The sequence below is a fragment of the Hippocampus bargibanti genome, linkage group LG10, assembly GCF_051943395.1.
Source record: "Hippocampus bargibanti isolate YZ-2025 linkage group LG10, ASM5194339v1, whole genome shotgun sequence".
In the NCBI taxonomy this organism is placed as follows: Eukaryota; Metazoa; Chordata; class Actinopteri; order Syngnathiformes; family Syngnathidae; genus Hippocampus; species Hippocampus bargibanti.
In genome coordinates, this window is record NC_142743.1 from 7,236,452 (window position 1) to 7,256,413 (window position 19,962).

Consider the following 19,962-nt stretch of genomic DNA (forward strand, 5'->3'; position numbering starts at 1 on the left):
GACTTCTACTGAGCGTATTTTACAAAGATTCCACCGCATATAGCTACATTTTACGTTTTAAGACTCGTGTTGAAGATTCAGGAAGTCTTGTTTTCGAGTTGATGACGATCCCCACGTGACGTCACATTTGGAACGCCCCTGACCGAGAAAGCGACACACAATGCATTTTGCGGTACTTTGTTTGGTCTGAAAACTTCGTGTTGATCCGTGTTGATGGCGAAATTAGAAGGAAAAAACATAAATAACGCGATGGTGATTCGTTGTGTGTTGCACCAAGACAACTATTTGATATTCGCTGACACAAATTCCCAGCAGACAAATCAGCCCATTTCCAACGGAGTTTGGGGGCCATCTTGTGTATTTTCTGGAACGCTACATATCAGTCCAGATGCCTCAAAATAACACGGAATGACTTCTTTAATCGAGTGCAAACATTTATGCTTTCCTCTTCAGAACTATTTGAATCATATTCATAACTGGATGAGTAACAAGAAAGCATCTTCTCCTAATCTGAAGCCAGTGTTTTGATTATCGAGCAAGGCAAGACGTCTTGGCGTGACATCACGAACAGAATCAGAATCAGAATCATCTTTATTGCCAAGTATGTAGAACACACAAGGAATTTGTTTCCGGTAGAACACGCTGCACTAGTATCGTCGTCAAAAAAAAACTGCTAAGTGGCACTATACAGTTCCATTTTGGCTACTGTTGAACAAGGGGCAGGACCTTCTGAAACTGGCTATTTCTGGTTTCATTTTGAAGTCGTTTTTGGACATTTTAAATAATTTTTATTGGTGTTCTTCATTTGACTAAAAATACCAGCGTGCGTGTTTTGGGTATTTTAGATGCTATAAAACGTTTTCTAATGTCAGTTAGGCATCTGTGTAAGCTCTCAGTCGTACAGGAGTGGTCCATCGATGAGAAGGTTTCTTCAGCCGTCATCTGTACAAAAAACTTTTGTACAGATGACGGCTGAAGAAACCTTCTCATTAATGTCAGTTAGGAAAAAAAAATGGTGTCGGTTGTCCTTTAAATTTGCCTTACAGTGACAGAAAATATAGTAACAACGTTCTACAACAAACTACTTCAGAAACACTGTACTGTGTTTTTGTTTTTTAGAGACAAAAAGCCAGACAGGGCATCCAATCAACAACCATACCCCAGCGGCCCAGGCAGTGAATGTCAAAGCTGACAAGATGACACAGGATGAGAAAATACTGTATTGCAATCCTTCTTCTTCTGCATTTTCTGGGACGCTACATTGCTGTCATTGACGGCTCGAATTGATATGGGTGGACTCCTTTAATCAATTGCAAACATTTATGCTTTCCTCTTCAGAACTATTTGAATCATATTCATAACTGGATGAGTAAAAAGAAAGCATTTTCTCTGAATCTGAAGCCATTGTTTTGATTCTCGAGCAAGGAACGACGTCTTGGCGTGATGTCACGAACTGGGTGCGGGACATTCTGAAAATCCCCATTTTTATTGGTGTTTTGCATTTGTCTAAAAATATCAGCCTGCGTGTTTTGGGTATTTTAGATGCTATAAAACGTTTTTCTGATGTCAGTTAGGAAACAAAAAAAAATGGTGTCGGTTGTCCTTTAAGTAGTGCATATTTTTGGAATATGCACACTAGGATGGGATCATATTCGGCATTGAAAGGAGAACAAGATGAATTCCTGGTTTATTTTCACCGCTACACACACAGGCTGTGCTGAGTCGCACAAATGATACACCACCCGGTAGTGGGCGGGTGGTCCAATCATCGGAGTGATTCTGAGATTGTTTTCTTTGTAAGGTCCCAACATTCACTTTGTTTGCCGGCGTCCACAATTTGTGAAGTGCAAACATTCCAAAGTTTATTTAATTTTTTTATTCAGAAAGAAAAAAATAAACATAATTTTTACAATGCTTACTGTGTGTGTCCAAAGCTTGTCATCCAAAATCAAGTGGTATTGGCTGCGGCACACCCAGCAACTCTGCTATCTATAGGCGGTACAGAGAATGATTGAATGGATAAATCAATCGACTGTTTACCATTATACTGGCCAAGATTTTTGTTGTCCTGCTAAAAGTTTAACCATGTGGTTCCCTCGAGCAATTTCCTTCAGTTCTGACTCATATTTGAATTCCTACGGCTTCAAAACCACCACAGCATGCTGCTGCAAGCACTGTGTCTGACATACGGATGGTATTGACCTGCTGATGAAAGTCTCTGCTTTCCTACAAATATGGTTTACTCCAAACAGCTCAATCTTCTTCTCATCAGATCACATAATTTTCTTTTTCACGGTTTTTCAGATGCCTTTGGGCAAAACGTCTGTGCCTTTGAGTAAAAAGTGTGTTTTGTCTGGCCACTCTACATAATGAGGAAAATTCAATGGAGAGATGAAGGTTTCTCCTCTTTTCGCAGCATGAAATAAAATAAATTAAAGAAGTTACTGTCAAAATGAGGAATAACAAATGGAATGCTTGAGTTCAGAATTTTACTTTCATTATCAAGCTAACGTGACAAGCAGCTGATATGGTCAAACAACATCTACTTGGAATACGTCAGTTCGCTGACAAAGCCTCTTGGATAGGAGGCGAAACGTCCGACACCTTCAAAAAAAAGTACAGATGACGGCTGAAGAAACCTTCTCATCTACTTGGAATTTTTTTTGCATTTGTAGGATGGGGGCTAATATCGAATGGAACCCGATTCACATTTGGCTTGTATGAGTTTTACTCTTTGATGATGCAGGAAATGTAACCATTTTTTATTTTTTTCAGTTAACACATAGCCATTGCATAATTAACATCAACAACATAAAAATGAATTCTAGTCCACAAGAGCTCCCTGACATGCTGGCAGACACTGCCGACTTCATCCCCACCATTTGCCTCGGGTGTGCACTCCAGATAATACAACTCGCAATTTGTAACCTTTTGGTAGTCATTTGACAGGTGATGATGATAGTCATCCCATTTGCTCTCGGGCCGCCGACTTCACACTGAAACTTTGCGCTGTGAACCTCTGCTTGTGATTGTTATTGCTTGCGGAGGGCGTGTATTCCTGCTCATCGTGACATTACATATTTTCCCAAACTTTTTCGAGTGTACTGTATAGATCAGAGATCTCCAACCTCGATCCTCAATTACCGCCATCCTGCCTGTTTTCCAGCTCTCTCAGGAGTAACATTTGATTCAAATAATCTGGATTGTTCCAATGCTGCTACAGAGTTGGTTGATGAGCTGAACACCTGAATCAGGTCGATAAAAAGGTTTCTTCAGCCGTCATCTGTGCGTCTTTGAAGGTGTCGGATGTTTCGCTTCTCATCCAAGAGGCTTTGTCAGTGAACTAAAATTTTGCTGGTAGCTCTGGCCCTATATATATATATATATATATATATATATATATATATATATATATATATATATATATATATATATATATATATATATATATATATATATATATATATATATATATACCGTATTTTCACGACCATAAGGCGCATATAAACGTCTCAGATTTTTATCAAAATGTGCGGTGCGCCCTATAGTGCGGACGTGTTAGAGACCACCATGAGGAGGACGTGTAGAGAAAATGAGGGGGGGGGGGGTGTGTGGGCGTGGTTTGTGTATGAACGAACAGGTATGTGCTTTATGTAGAACAACCCTGAAAATGGCAAAGAGACATGGTTATGAAGCTCATCTTGGATCGAATATGTTCAATCAGAATCAGAATCAGAATCATAATCATCTTTATTGCCAAGTATGTAGAACACACAAGGAATTTGTTTCCGGTAGAACACGCTGCACTAGTATCGTCGTCAAAAAGACTGCTAAGTGGCACTATACAGTTCCATTTTGGCTACCGTTGAAAGAGGTCAAAGAGTTAATGGCTTGGGGGAAGAAGCTGTTTAAATGTCTGCTGGATTTGGTGCGCATGGATCGCTAGCGCCTGCCTGAGGGGAGTAGCTGGAAAAGGTGGTGGGCAGGGTGCGGAGGGTCCAGAAGGATTTTCCGCGCCCTAGTTTGGATTCTTGCAGTGTGCAAGTCCTCGAGAGTGGGTAGGGCGGTGCCAATGATTTTTTTCCGCCGTCCTAAAGCCGTTGTCGTGGATGTAGCAGTCCCGAGTGATGGAAACATCAGAAAGAAGGAACATGAGAAAATCGAGAAATACCAAGGGCTCAGAGAGGAGCTGGAGAGAGCCTGGAAGGTAAAGGTGACAGTCGTGCCTGTGGTGGTCGGAGCACTCGGGGGGTAGTGACCCCCAAACTCGACGAGTGGTTGCAACAGATCCCAGGAACAACATTGAATATCTCGGTCCAGAAAAGCGCAGTGCTGGGAACAGCACGGATACTGTGCAGAACCCTCAAGCTTCCTGGCCTTCCTTCCTATATATATATATATATATATATATATATATATATATATATATATATATATATATATATATATATATATATATATATATATATATATATATATATATATATATATACACACACAGTGGTACCTCGGTTCTCGAACGCCTCACAGTTCGAACAAATCGGAGTTCGAACAAAATATTCGAGATATTCTTGCTTTGTAGTTCGAACACCAATACGACGCGTGAGTGCGTACGCGAGGGTCGGGTGCTGAGCGCCGTACGGGTGTATCGCTCTTTCCGTGACCAACTGTTGTCGCTTGCGGACGTGCTGCGTTTTGCTCTAGCATTTATATAGGTGTACGAAGAGTTTTAGCCCTAATCATGCCTCCAAAGAAAGTAAGTGCTGCTAAAAGTGACAAAAGAAAAGTAGTGCGTACAACTATTGTATTTAAGAAAGAAACAATCGCAAAATATGAAGGAGGTGTGCGAGTGTCTGATCTGGCTAGGGAATACAGCATGGCGAAATCTACGATCAGTACGATATTAAAGAATAAGGAAGCAGTGAAATCTAGTGATGTGTCTGTGGGAGTGAGAGCAAGTGTCATTGGATAGATATTTTAAGAGAAGAGAACATCCTGTAGCCGAGTCATCCGTAGCTGTCACGTTCTGAGCGAGAGTGACGGCAGCTGACTCGTCGGAACGTAATGGAATGTTTGGCATCCCAAAGCAGGCGGCAGAGATGTATACTACACAAGCAGGATGTTTATTCACAAATAAAAGAAAACACAGCGAGTAAGAAGGCAGGGGGTGATCCGACTCGCTTATTAAGCCAAAAAGCAAATGGCACACAAGGGTGCAAAATTACGCAATCCCGGAAGATGACATAAATTTACGGGAAGCAGGGAAAATACCTCGGATCGGATACACTCGCGCATCGAAGGAAGAGTCCAGGTACGGTGGCGAGTTGAGTCAATCATCCGGCATTGGCGAGGTGATCGCGAACCGTATAAATGCCCCGTGTCCGCGATTAGAGAATTGACAGCAGGTGGAGAACGGCCGGGAGAGGCAGCCCCGCCCCCCCGCTGTCAACTCGCAAGTGACAGGAGCAAAGAGATGGTTTCGGTGTTCGAAAAAAATATATATATATATATATATATATATATATATATATATATATATATATATATATATATATATATATATATATATATAAAATAAAGGCAGCCACTCTCGCGGCGCCGTCTTGAGGTCAAAAGAACAAAAAAAAACTAAATAACAAATAACATGACAACACAAAGACACAGAGAGTCATTCATTCTGAAGCACTTTCTGTACCCTCTTTGTTACACAAAGCAGTTCCACATGAAAGAGGAGATTTACATTCATCCCTCACCGTTTGTGAGCTATACAATTGGTCTTCCTTTAAAGGACGACCGACGTCACTTTTTTGTTTCTTAACTGACATCAGAAAAACGTTGTATAGCATCTAAAATACACAAAACACGCAGTATGATATTTTTATTCAAAGGCAAAACACCAATAAAAATGACTTAAAGTGTCCAAAATCTGCAAAAAAATGAGCTGCGAATTGGGCATTTTCAGAAAGTCCCGCCCCCAGTTCGTGACGTCAAGCCAAGACGTCTTGCATTGCTCAAGAATCAAAACAATGGTTTCAGATTCGGACAATATGCTTTCTTGTTACACATCCAGTTATGAATATGATTCAAATACAGTAAAGTCTCGTTATATCGATATCGGATATATCGATAGTCCCGGTTATATCGATACTATTTCTATGCACGCACGGAGAAACTTACATGCAAACAGGGTCGGATATATCGATAGTCCCGGTTATATCGATATTTTTTCGGACTCCCTTGAATATCGATATAACGAGACTTTACTGTATATCGATATTTTTTCGGGCTCCCTTGAATATCGATATAACGAGACTTTACTGTAGTTCTGAAGAGGAAAGCATACATGTTTGCAATCGATTAAAGAATTTATTCCGTGCCATTTTGAGGCAACATTGGGGGGAAATGTATCACCAAAAAAGAGGCAGAAAATGGCGACCAAGCTCCGTGTGAGGAATTAATCAGCCCGTTTCCACAGGCTGATAAATTCCTTACATGGAGCTTTGTCGCCCTCTTCTGCCTCTTTTTGGTGCAACACGATGTTTTCAGACCAAACAAGTACAGCAAAATGCATTAACGTGATGGAAGGACTGCTATAATGTGTCCTTTTTTCGGTCAGGGGCGTTCCTTCAGTGACGTAGGGTGAGGACTCGTCACCAACTCAAAAACAAGATTTCCGGAATATACAGCGCGAGTCTTAAAACGTAAAATATAGCTATATGCGGTGGAATCTTTGTAAAATACGCTCAGTAGAAGTCATTTGAAGCCATTTTACAAATTATGGACACAACTTGTCGGGAGATGTCGGTTGTCCTTTAATTATTATCTCCTGCTTGTCACATCTCGTCGCTGTCCTGGGCGCGCCCCGCCCCTCCTGTCATTCCTCCGCTGCTCCCTGGAGACGGCCCCTCCCATCATCACTCACCTGGGTTTCCACAGCTGTTTGTCATTTACTGATTGTGCCTTCTGACTATATATGCCGATCGCACACTACCGTCTCCGTCGGAGTATTCTGTAAGTTACCCTCGCCATTACCTTGCCGTCAGGTCTGCCATTATTTGTTGTCTTCACATGCCATCCCCTGTTTGTTATTTTTTACATGCATGTCTCAGTAAAGACTCTTGCTCCTAAACACCTGTCTCGCCGTGTATTTCGGATCCAACCTTCTCACCTTCCCCCCCGTGACTCGAGTCCTGCCTTTTAACCTCGAGTGATGTGACACTGCTTCGATTGAAAGTCCAGTTTAGAAAATGCTTTCAATTTAGATATGTAATCCTCCATTCTGAAAAAAAGGCCAAGCAACACCAAATGACTGGATGGTTGCACTTAACTTGCTAACTGTTTATTGGAGCTTGCTGTCACTAATTCAATTATTCTGCAGCCGAGGAGTCGCAGGAAGAATCTCTAATCACCAGCGCCCCCTGTCATGAGGCAGGAGAACTCTGTGCCTCACCTATGCACACAGTTTTGATAAAAATTAAAAAAATAAACACTGTACTACAGTGCGTCTGTGTAAGCTCTCAGTCGTACAGGAGTGGTCCATCGATGAGAAGGTTTCTTCAGCCGTCATCTGTACAAATTTGAAGGTTTCGGACGTTTCGCCTCCTATCCAAGAGGCTTCGTCAGCGAACTAAAGTCTGACTGGGCGTATCGGCCCTATTTATATATCCATAATGTCCAGGCAAGGCGGCGCCGGACACAGCTATGATAGGTCCCTACTCTCAGGTTGGGGGGAGCAGAGGACCACTCCCTGTGGCCCCACTGATTGTTCCTACATTCCTGACTAACGACTGGCCTATTTGCCCCACTCCCACCGGTATCACCTCATCAGCATTACGAATGTTGCCTAACCTGTTTTGCCTAAGCAGGCTATTGTATGAACGATCCAAATTGAACCTCATCCCACCAGACCGGTTTAATGAAGGATTTTGTTGTTTTATAAGAATCACTTCTTTTACCCCCCTTTCAAACCATCTATGTTCTTTCGCTAAGGTTTTAACCTCATTGTCGTCAAATGAGTGGTTGCTAGCTTTTATGTGCAAATGTACTGCCGATTGAGGCCCACTTGTATTATCCCTGCGATGTTGATAAAGTCTTTTTTTTGAGAATTTGTTGAGTCTCCCCAATGTACTGCTCTTTACAATTTTCATTCTTAGAATGTATTGAATAAACTACATTACTTTGTTTTTCATTTGGTAGCCTATCTTTTGGATGCACTAATTTTTTCCTTAACGTGTTTATCGGTTTGAAATAAGTAGGAATTTTGTGTTGCCAAAGCACTCTTTGTAATTTTTCAGAAACTCCTGCAATGTAAGGTACTGCTACTCCTCTCCTTTTTGTATCTTGAGAATTGTACTACAGTGTTTATAATGTACAGTGACTGTACATTATATACACCAGCTAAACTAGAAATTTACTTCATATACTAAAAGCTTTTGAACACTTTAATAGTGATGTGCAGAGGGACAGCAATGCAGTCTCACTGCAGAGCAGTCCAGCACAGTTTGCATAGTCATTGCGCAATCCATGGTGTGGCTCAGACGGCTGCTGCCTCACCGCTCGTCTCTACTTATCTAGTATTTGAACGGTAAATGTGAAAATTCAGCGATTCAGCGAAGTTAAATGGAAAAGAACGTTAAAGTACAAATCACGAAATAAATATGTTTAATTTATTTTGCCATTTGATATTTCCATGAAGACAGGTGACACCTGCCTCCCCTGACTGCACGTCACTGATATATATATATATATATATATATTTAGTTTTCCTATGGGAATTTTTTTGTGATACACTTTTTGGCTTACACACTCTGTCTGCGAACGAATTAAGTTCGTAAGTTGAGGTCTCACTGTATATATACGGACCGTCACTGATAGGTCCGTGCATTTCACACCTTGGCCTTCAGTGAAGTCCTGCTTAGTCCGACTTGAACAAATATCCCTCGTAATACCATAATTTATGACACAACAGCTGGAGATATCATTTACAAAAGCACATGCACGCAGTACTGGGCGTGGCATCACCTTAATCGTCTACAACACAGGCTATTTTCCGGAGCAATTACACATCAATAAATCTGCATCAGCAATTAGAACTTGTCATTATACGTGATACTGCAAACACTTAAAAATAAAAGGAAATTTAAAATCATTTGTCCACAAAGTTTTATGAAGTCCACCAAGAATATGCCATCTTTAACAAGATTTTACGCTAAATTACAAAATGTCAGTTTAATATAAGAAAAACAAGACGTTCACAAAAATTGATTAAAAACTCTGACCTAAAACTACAACACTGAAAGGAGCATAACCAAATGGATATAATATAACATCAAGAAAACAGTATGTAGAATAATTATATATATATTTAGAAAAAAATACTTTCATTAATGAAATTGACTTTTATTATAATTATGATAATGATGTCTGATTATGTTAGGCCAGCAGAGAAGGCCTTGCTGGCCCTGACGGCCCACCACTGATATATATATATATATATATATATATATATATATATATATATATATATATATATATATATATATATATATATATATATATATATATATATACAGTAAAGTCTCGTTATATCGATATCGAATATATCGATAGTCCCGGTTATATCGATACTATTTCTATGCACACACGGAGAAAATTAAATGCAAACAGGGTCGGATATATCGATAGTCCCGGTTATATCGCTATTTTTTCGGACTCCCTTGAATATCGATATAACGAGACTTTACTGTATATATATATATATATATATATATATATATATATATATATATATATATATATATATATATATATATATAGGGATATATCGGGAATTCTTTCTCCATCTAGCTCATTCTCTCTGTCTGTCTCACTATTTTTTCAGAAAGTGAGCGATGCAGCAAAATGAAGATGGGCCACTTTGTTGTCCTGCCAAATGTGGACATTGTGTCTGTGTGTGTGTGTGTGTGTGTGTGTGTGTGTGTGTGTGTGTGTGTGTGTGTGTGTGTGTGTGTGTGTGTGTGTGGTGTGTGTGTGTGTGTGTTTAAAAGTGCAGGTGTTCTGGGAAGATGTGCTAAGATTGTATACGTTTTTATGCACTCAGCCTACATTTAAAGTCGATATGGGTCAGGTTGACTCTTTTTATATACTGTTCTCATTACATTTTGGGGTCAGTCTGATTTTTTTTTTTATAGCGAGTGGCTTTTCAATAAATAATAAATGTCCCTGATATTCTGTTGCTCTATAAATATCCATGTGTGGTGGGAAAATTCAGTGAAAATATTTTCTTTTCTTTCGCTTTTTTTTCTTCTTGAATGCATGCAATCGGCAGCACAGAACAGTGGTCGACTGGTGAGCACGCACAGAGTTCATAAATTTGAATTCGAACTCCAGGGCTTCCCACGGGGGGGTTGAATGTTCTCCCTCTGCTTATTTTTATTTCTCCAAAAATGCACAGGAGGTTAATGGAGCAATCTAAATTTTCCATAGGTGTGAGTACTAGCAGAAACACACAACATTTGCGTCGTTCGCAGTGTGAGCAAGAAGCCCTGTACTGTATGTCTTTGTGTGCCATGTGATTGGCTGGTCACCACTTCTGGGTGTCCCCCGCATACTGCCTGATAACGGCTAGGATAGGCTCCAGCAAAGATGTGACCCTCATGAAGATAAAGCGGCTCAAATAATGGATGGATGGATGGATAACTGCGAGTTCTAACATAAATTGGAAAAGAGGATATTGTGCGAGGTGTGTCGTCACCAAGTGAGTCAGACTTGGCAGCTGGCAGCACACTGCCACATGGGCCTGTCAACGTGAGCGGAAACCAAGGACAAGGTGGTGAGTGAGCATACTCCACAGGGATGAGACCCAAAAATAGAAATGGGCAGTATTGATCAGAAGGGGTGCTCGGGGACCCACATACTGCCCCCACATCAATGAGACCCAAAAGGCAAAACGTTAAGGGGTAAAAATGGTTTGCCTGATAACATATACATCAGATATGAACATGTTAAAAATATCTTTGTGACCATTAAACTGTTTATGATTGTTAAAATTGTTTCAGAATGGCTGGTAAACATCTTTGCAACTTGAACGAAGCTTAATTAAAGCCCAACATTTGCGTCGTTTGCAAACCCACGAGATACGGGCCTTATCAGGCGTGTCACAGAAAAATATTAAATTTCACTACTCTTCTGTCCTGACCAATAGTTGGTGTGTAGAAGGCGAGCTTAACAGTCTTCCAATAAAAACACGAAGATGAGAATCCACCGTTTAGTATTTTATGGAAGTCTTTCTTGTAAAACTGCATACAAACAGAAAAAGAATATGAATGTTGTACAGCATCCAATTATACATATAAAATTGCATTAATGAAACAGGCCTATTCTCTAGCTCATTCAACGATTCTATGGAAAGCATGTGAAATGCTTCACTGATGAAATATTGATGTAGGATTATAAATAACTCCTCATAATGGCGCCTTGGAGGGTATACTGATTTCCCTTTGTGATCACCTTTATCGTCATTTTGAGGGCTGAAGCGTGCATCAATGTCGTCATCAACACATCGTTTTGATACAGCCGGCAATAGAGGTCCGATAGCCAAGTCAGCGCAACCACTTTCAATTTCTGCTGCTGCTTCAAGCACCTTTGCTGCAGCCAGTGCAGCTTCAGCTTCACTCTCTTCCTTAAGAGCATTCAATGTTGCATCAATGCGGGTTCGTTCAACTTCCATGTCAATTTTAAGTTTAGCATATTCAGCTCTTTTCCGAGCGGCCTCCGCCTTTGCCCGTGCTGTTGCAGCAACCTAGCTTGAATTTGACTTGGAAGAGCGCTTGGAAGATGACTGGCTAGCACTTGATGATTCACACACTGACCTGACCTCCAGGTTAGACATTTCCTTGGGCTCTGACATTTTGATTTTGAAGGAGATGTAATGTGTATCCAATCCACAGCTATGCTTTCGACGTATAGGTAATCTTTTTACTCTTCTGTCCTGACCAATAGTTGGTGAGTAGACAGCGAGCTTAACAATCTTCCAATAAAAATACGAAGGTGAGAATACACCGTTTAGTATTTTATGGAACTTTTTCTTGTAAAACTGCATACAAACAGAAAAAGAATACGAATGTTGTACAGCATCCAATTATACATATAAAATGACATTAATGAAACAGGCCTATTCTCTAGCTCATTAAACGATGATATGGAAAGCATGTGAAATGCTTAACTGACGAAATATTGATGGAGGATTCTAAATAACTTGCACAACAAACAATAAAATGTACAATAGTGTAAATGTACTTACAGATTGTGCCTGAAGTACCTGGGTGTCACTCTCAACAATAAACTGGACTGGACAACAAACACTGTCTTGGCAAACTACAAAGATGGCTGAAGCTGTAGTCCAAAGATGAGTGGCACCATTTTCCCCCAGAGGAGAGAGCTGAAATGAAGGCAGGTGTGCCAGCAGCTGAAATCTATTCAGTAATTAGGAAGGCTCTCACCAGAACAAACCGCTCCTTTAAAACAGTCAGTTTTCTACACTGCTCAGCGTTCGGTTCAAGTACTTCTCTAGGAGTTTACCAAAACAGTGGAGTTCAACTGTGTAAAGACCAGGGTGACTGACGGTGAGAGAATTTGTTATTGTGATTGTTTATTTGATAATTTGATTTGGCGGTTTAATGTCAAAACCAGCCTGTTAATCCCTCAAATGTAAACCTAATTGTTGTTTTTGTTTTACCTTCTTCAAAGGTTTTTCACCTTGCAATCAGCTCGAAATCAGCTTGCAATCTTGCAACCTGAAATTGTCTTTTCAATGAGAAAAGAGACGATTAAGTCCAAAATAAAAGGAAAAAGAAAGAAATCTGTCTCATCATTGGAGTCAAAGAGTGAAGTCCCAGTGTAACCCCGGTCAACACAGCCAAAACCCCTTTTCAAGTTAGGGGGAGAACTCAAAAAACCAACATAACTTGACAAACACGGATGCCCTAATCAAAAAGGGACAGAGTCGCCTCTTCCTACTCAGGAAACTAAGGTCTTTTGGAGTTCAGGGGTCACTCCTAAATACTTTCTATGACTCTGTGGTGACATCAGCCATCCACTATGGCATTGTCTGCTGGTCAGGCAGCATCACCACCCGGGACAGAAAAAGACTGGAGCGCCTTGTCAAGCGGGCCAGTTCTGTCGTGGGCTGCTCGCTGGACTCTCTGGAGGAGGTGGGCAACAGACGGACGCTAGCTAAACTAAAAGCTATGATGGACAGCCCCTCCCACCCCCTCCTGCCCACCCTGACAGCACTGGGTAGCTCCTTTAGCCAGAGACTATTACACCCGCGCTGCAAGGAGAGGTACCGCCGCTCGTTTCTACCGACTGCTGTCAGGCTTCACAATTCTCAATGATCACATGTGGAAAAAAGGAAAAAAACAGAACTGGACACTTGTAAATATGGGTTGTTGCAATATATCAAAATGCATTTCTTGATTCTGCACTATGTACAGTTTGTTTTCTCTTATGGAACGGTTTTGCACATTTACATTTGCACAGTATACAGTTGACATTTTTATTTTGTTATGCTTAGAATATCTTGTTTTCTATCCTTTCACCCCACCCCAACTCCATCCCTTTTCAATTGCTGCTGTGGACTGCAATTTTCCCCATTGTGGGACGAATAAAGGGATTCTGATTCTGAACAAGTCAAAAGAAAGAGGATTGACATGGATGTAATCACACCTCTCCAGTTAGATTTCAAAATGGCTACTCCACAACGTTTTTGAGTGGTTTTAACTATTCCCACCATAAAGTGGCACTGTACTGCATTGTAACGCAATTACTCGGGGCAGAACAACTACATTTGTCTTGAAATGTTTATTTATTAACTAATTCACTGCCAGAAGATGTGCAAAAATGTGTCCACTCCAGTCCCAGGGTTTTTGTCATTTTCAATCAAATTGCAGGACCCGGGCGGCCCGGTATTCGAGTGGTTAGCACACCGGCTTCACAGTGCAGAGGTCGCCGGTTCGCGTCCCGGTCCGGCCTCCCTGTGTGGAGTTTGCATGTTCTCCCCGGACCTGCGTGGGTTTTCTCCGGGTCCTCCGGTTTCCTCCCACACTCCAAAAACATGCATGGCAGGCAGATTGACCACAGCAAATTGTCCCTAGGTGTGAGTGTGAGAGTGACTGTTGTACGTCTTTGTGTGCCCTGCGATTGGCTGGCAACCAATTCGGGGTGTCCCCCGCCTCGTGTCCGCAGACAGCTGAGATAGGCTCCAGCAACCCCCGCGACCCTCATGAGGAATAAGCGGTACGGAAAATGAGATGAGATGAGATTGCAGGACCCTCAGAATATTGGCTGAATCTATTGTCGTTTCGGGAAAGGCAAAACACACACTGATTTTTTTTTTTATTTTTTTTTTTTCGTGTGTGTGTTTTTTTTTTTTTTTACTTTGACATTTATGTATTTTTGTCTTCTGTCAGATTTGTTTTTTTATGTAAAAACTGCCTCAGCTTGTTCAAGGTTAGGAAACTGCTGACTAGTACACATTATAGAAAATGAAAGTACATTGCTTTGGGTAATAAAACAAACACTGTTCTTCTGACATTGCTTTTTTTCCCCAATGTATTCTTGGAGTGATTATGTTTTACTGCAGCAACAGGAATAAGATTTCATTTTCTTATATGTTCATGTATTATTAACTTGTACCATTAAGAGGCATTTTTAAATTGCTCGATTTGTTAGAAATCTGTGAATATGTAACTGTTTTTTGACATTTTTACACTGAGACAAAGGAATCTTTTGGGGAAAGCATGAAAAAAGGTTTCTTGAACCACCCTGCCATGAAATACCACCGTTCCCCCGGTCCGCCTCACTCTCGGGTCTTAATTAAGGAGATATTTAATCCATTTTTTTCATCATAGAAACAATCCGCATTTCTCTTTGAAACATGTGTGACATGCTCTTCTCAAAGTACCCCAAAGGTCAAGAATGGTACCTCTCTCCTAGTTCTTTAACAGACAGTGACCTGATCTGATAAAAGTACAGGCATCCCTGTCCAACAGAGAGTGCATATTTTGTGACCATGATGGCAGCTCTAAATAGGCAAGCATGCTGAGTCCAGAGTGTTGCGGACTGTGAAAAAAAAATACCAAATGTGGATGTTGTTAACATACTTGGTGGTGTGTGTACTTTGTTGCCGGTGTCCACAATTTGTGCAAAAATTTGTGCAAAAATGGAAAACTTTATTTTACTTTTTTTTACTTTTTTTTATTCAGAAAGAAAAAAAAACGTTATTGTGACAATGTTTACTGTGTGTGTCCAAAGCTTCTCATCCAGAATCAAGTAGTATTGAGCTCGGCACACCCAGCAACCCTGCTACCTATAGGCGGTACAGAGAATGAACGAATGGATAAATCACTATACTGTATACCATTACACTGGGCAAGATTTTCGTTGTCTTTCTAAAAGTTGAGCCATGTGGTTCCCTGGAGCAGTTTCCTTCAGTTCTGACTCACGTTTCCTACGGCCTCAAAACCACCACAGCATGCTGCTGCCAGCACTGTGTTTGACATATGGATGGTATTGACCAGCTGATGAAAACCTTTGGTTTCCTCCAAATATCTTCCAGTTTTCTATATGTACCATATCTTGGGCTCACCCTGCCCGACTGTCAAATTTTAGAAATCAACTTGAGCCAAAAAGTTTGCCCAACCCTGGTCTAGAGACTTCCTTCCTTGTGTTTCCTCTGTGCAAAACGCACAGCAGCAGAACCCTTCTCCCAGAAGCGCCAGCCTTTTATTGTCTATGATGCCAACATCATTGCAAATCCACCGTTAATGCCACACCATGAGCAACATATTCAGTTTGAAAACAGAATATACATGATTATCTTAACTGTTTTCATCAAATAAATTGTGGACATACTTTATAAGCGCTTTGTTACAGTTTCAGCTGTTGTTAAAGCACAATATAAATCAATATGTATTATATTGTATTGTATTATATGTATATGTCCATGTAAAAACGTATTGGCGATGGATGCCCAAATCCTGTACATAAAATAAAAAGTTAAAAAGTACATAAAATAAAAAGTATGAAGTAAAGAAATCAGAGACACATTATCATTGAACTGGTATGCATGAAACCAGCAATCCGAATCTAGTGTTCCAATCACTTTCACTGCGAATATTTTCGGCAAGAAACTGTGATTTATAATAAGACCACCTAGTTTCTTTGTAGTTTCATGATTGAGTGATAAGACCAGAAAGCAGAATACTTTCATGAGTCATTGAGTTACGTACCATATATGTAGATGGGGTCATGTGAAAGACTTATTTGTCAGTGTGAACAGCGCTCAACTCCGAAACTACGAAAATGTATTGGATGAAGAAAACAGAATTAAGTATTGAGCCTTGAAGGTCTCTGTATGAGTGGCATGCTGTGCTGTGGCATTTGATGTTATTCATTGCCATGTAGTGGAATATGTCAAAATAGGTATGATTATAAACCGAGGGTGTGAAGAAATGGTGACGGTGGCGGAGGAATCGAAAGCTTCAATGAGGTCGAGAAGAGCGGAGAAGAAGGGTAAGGGCGCAGAATCAGAGGAGATTCCGAGGCCACAGCCTCACTACACACCACACTCTAAGTAAGTCACTAATATTCTATTGATATATTAGTTTTCCCATATGGAGATGCATTATGAATCTAAAATTACTAGAAATTGATATTTTAATTTATTATGCAACAAGGGAGTGATTAGTTCAAGCTTTTTCTTGGTAGGAAGTGCTGATCAAGAGACTGTTTGCCAGAAACAGGGCAAATGCAGCATTATTCACTTGGTGTTGTCGAGAAGACTAAAGTAAATCCATGGCAAAACATTGTTCTACTGTCGAGATGCAGTCTAGTAACAATCAATAAACTTTAATGTCACTGTGTGCAGCGCCAACTGAAAAGGAGAGATCAGGCTGTAAAAATCATTGTGACTGATGGGTGTCGTGTAGGTTGTCACAAAGCAGTGATATCTCTCATCAAAGTGTAAGCGTGAGAGCGACAATCATTTTCACGAAAGGTGTGTGTGCAGGTGCTTTGCCCTCCTGTCTTTCACTTCACTTTTGTCATATGTCTTGGTTGAGGGTCCTATTAACAAAATGAAGGTCACACTCGATAGCTAAAGGCGGGGCTCTGCCTGCTCTCCCAGTTTGCATCTCCTGTCAGTTGTGTCATTGTGAGCTTTACTTTCACTGAGTTGCTGAATTATAACTTTGATTCGCTTCCTGTCTACTTCCTTCCCTGCCGTCATCATTTTCGTGCAACCCTGCTGTGCAGGGCAGGAAAAAATGCATCTGTAATGGCAACTTATTATTAAGTGTTGTAATATTACCCATATACAGTAGTATTCGCCCACATAATTTTCCGACTAGTATGATCAAATGAAACAAATATGGCGAACCATGAACAATGGGGACACTCAGTCATTCATTTCTCTGGTTTGAAACCGCCAGCTTCACAGCGGGTGGGTTGTTGGTTTACGCTAGATTCTGAGCATCAATTCAACTCTTGTCGCTCAGGCTACGGAAATGTCACAGTCACCTTGGCTGCCTGCTGCCCTGTTTCATACCTCTTCATCAGATGCATGCAATGTCGTCTTCTTCTTCATTTATTAACTTGTGACTTCTACTTCTGTGTTTCACATCATGGAACTGGATGGCAGGAGATTAAAATAATATAACTACTATTATCAGATACCTTATAACCTTTTCATTCAGAAACCTACATCAGGATTTCTTTCTCAAGTGTTTTAATTAGTGTTTTATTAGTGTTTTATTAATTTCTAAATGGCAGGTTTTTGACGACGACTCGTGCTGCAGCATAATCAATGTGGAAAAACGGCCATAGACTTTGTTTCCTGTCAGCTTTCTTGTGGAAACAAAGCATCTGACTGCTTGCGAAGAGTAATCAACTTGACGATCAAATTGTGTCACATTTACCTGCCCATATTGTATCAGAGTACAGTGATACCTCGGCTTACAAACGCTTTAGCTAGAACTTTTCACCTTACGAACATTAAATTCGCAAGAATACAATCTTGGCCTACGGACTAGTTTTCGGGAAACACACGGAGCGCCACGATGGCTGGAGGACTAGTTTTCGGCAGAATAACACCAAACCACATGGCCGAACAGCGCCACTGTGGCTTCCGGAATACTTTCCACACCCCCCCTTTCTCTTAGTGCATACGTGGCATACTTTGTTATAAAGGATACATTTGCTATTATGGGAACGAAAAAGACGCCACCACAGGCTCGTGTTCAGTCGAAGAGGACACAAAAGAAAATTACGGTCGAGCAGAAGAAGGAGATCATCGAGAAACACGAACAAGGTGTTTGTTTGTGTGACTTAGTGTCCCAGTACCAGTATGCTAAGTCGACCATTGTTATGTGTGGCTAAGGGTGTTTCTGTGTTGTCTAAGCAACGGTCTCAGGCAATAGAAGAGGTTGAAAAACTTGTGTTGATTTGGATTAACAAAAAGCAGCGAGCAGGGGACCGTGTGAATGAGGATATTATCGCCGAGAAAGCACAGCAACTTCACTCGGATATCATCAAGAGGCAACTACATCAATGACCATCAAAAAGGTAAATAAAAGGACTTTATTATAGAGTACAGTTTATTTCTTTAATTACAATACAATATCACATTTATTATATATATATAAAATAAGGTATATTTTGTGTAGTTTTAGGACTTATTTAGTATAAAATTATGTTTTATGGGGAAACTGATTATTTTCATTTTTAATGGTTTAATGGAAATTAATGTTTGGAAGACACACTTTTCACCTTAAACACTCTTTCTGGGAACCAATTAAGTTCGTAAACTGAGGTATCACTGTACCTCTGTTCTGGAAAGAAAACGAAGGGTTTACGACCCGTGGGAAGGCATATAAAAAACTATATTAATACTGTCTTAGCCAGTATTACCACTTGTCCTCATGAGGGTTGCGGGGTGTGCTGGAACCTGTCCTGACTGAGTTTGGGGATGGGACGTGGGATATATGTATCGGGAATAAAACCATGCAAAAAGATTTCAGAGTGCACATTTCGACCTGGCGGCCCGGTAGCCGAGTGGTTAGCACACCGGCTTCACAGTGCAGAGGTCGCCGGTTCGCGTCCCGGTCCGGCCTCCCTGTGTGGAGTTTGCATGTTCTCCCCGGACCCGCGTGGGTTTTCTCCGGGTCCTCCGGTTTCCTCCCACACTCCAAAAACATGCATGGCAGGCAGATTGACCACTCCAAATTGTCCCTAGGTGTGAGTGTGAGAGTGACTGTTGTACGTCTTTGTGTGCCCTGCGATTGGCTGGCAACCAATTCAGGGTGTCCCCCGCCTCGTGCCCGAAGACAGCTGAGATAGGCTCCAGCAACCCCCGCGACCCTAATGAGGAATAAGCGGTACGGAAAATGAGATGAGATGAGACATTTCGACCTATCCTACCTCTTACGCAGGAATATATTATTCCCATTATTCTACCATGATGGGCAGCAACTGGTTAGCGCGTCCAACCTCACAGGGAAACGTTCGACCTTTTGCTTTCCTATGTGGAGTTTCTATGCCTTCCCCAACACTGCGTGGGTTTTCTCTCGGTTCTCTGATTTCCTCCCACATTCGAACGACATGCATGGCAGGCTGATTGAACACTATGTAAGTAGGTAAGTCGGCAGATAGGTAGGTAAGTAGAAGGATAGAAAGATAGAAAGATAAAACGATAGATAAAAAGATAGAAAGATGGAAAAATAGAAAGGAATGGATGGATGGGTTGATACAGACAACTTGCTGAGTATGTCGAGGCTGTAAACAAATTGGATGTGGCAAAGGGAATGTTCAAAAAGGTCTCCTTCACCTGTGACTTGGTGATCGATCACAAAACAGGAATTTTAATTTGGAATAATTGCTTTTGTGTAAGCTCTCAGTCGTACAGGA

The 19,962-nt window shown here is 40.9% G+C and overlaps 1 protein-coding gene across 9 annotated transcripts in view; it reads left to right on the forward strand.

The window, feature by feature from the left end:
- Positions 1-19,962, forward strand: part of LOC148892250 (endonuclease V-like) — a 148,581-nt gene that overhangs the window by 107,226 nt on the left and 21,393 nt on the right. For 2 of the 9 annotated variants that reach the window (XM_089007071.1, XM_089007070.1), the window contains one exon: positions 12,304-13,307. The exons of 2 other annotated variants lie outside the window; for them this stretch is intronic. The gene's annotated coding sequence lies outside the window, so the exon portion shown is untranslated. Of the gene's footprint in view, positions 1-1,119; positions 2,516-9,880; positions 9,900-12,303; positions 13,308-19,962 lie in introns of those variants that run through there. 5 more of the 9 variants (XR_016116323.1, XM_089007078.1, XM_089007073.1 and 2 more) reach the window with 5 other exon arrangements.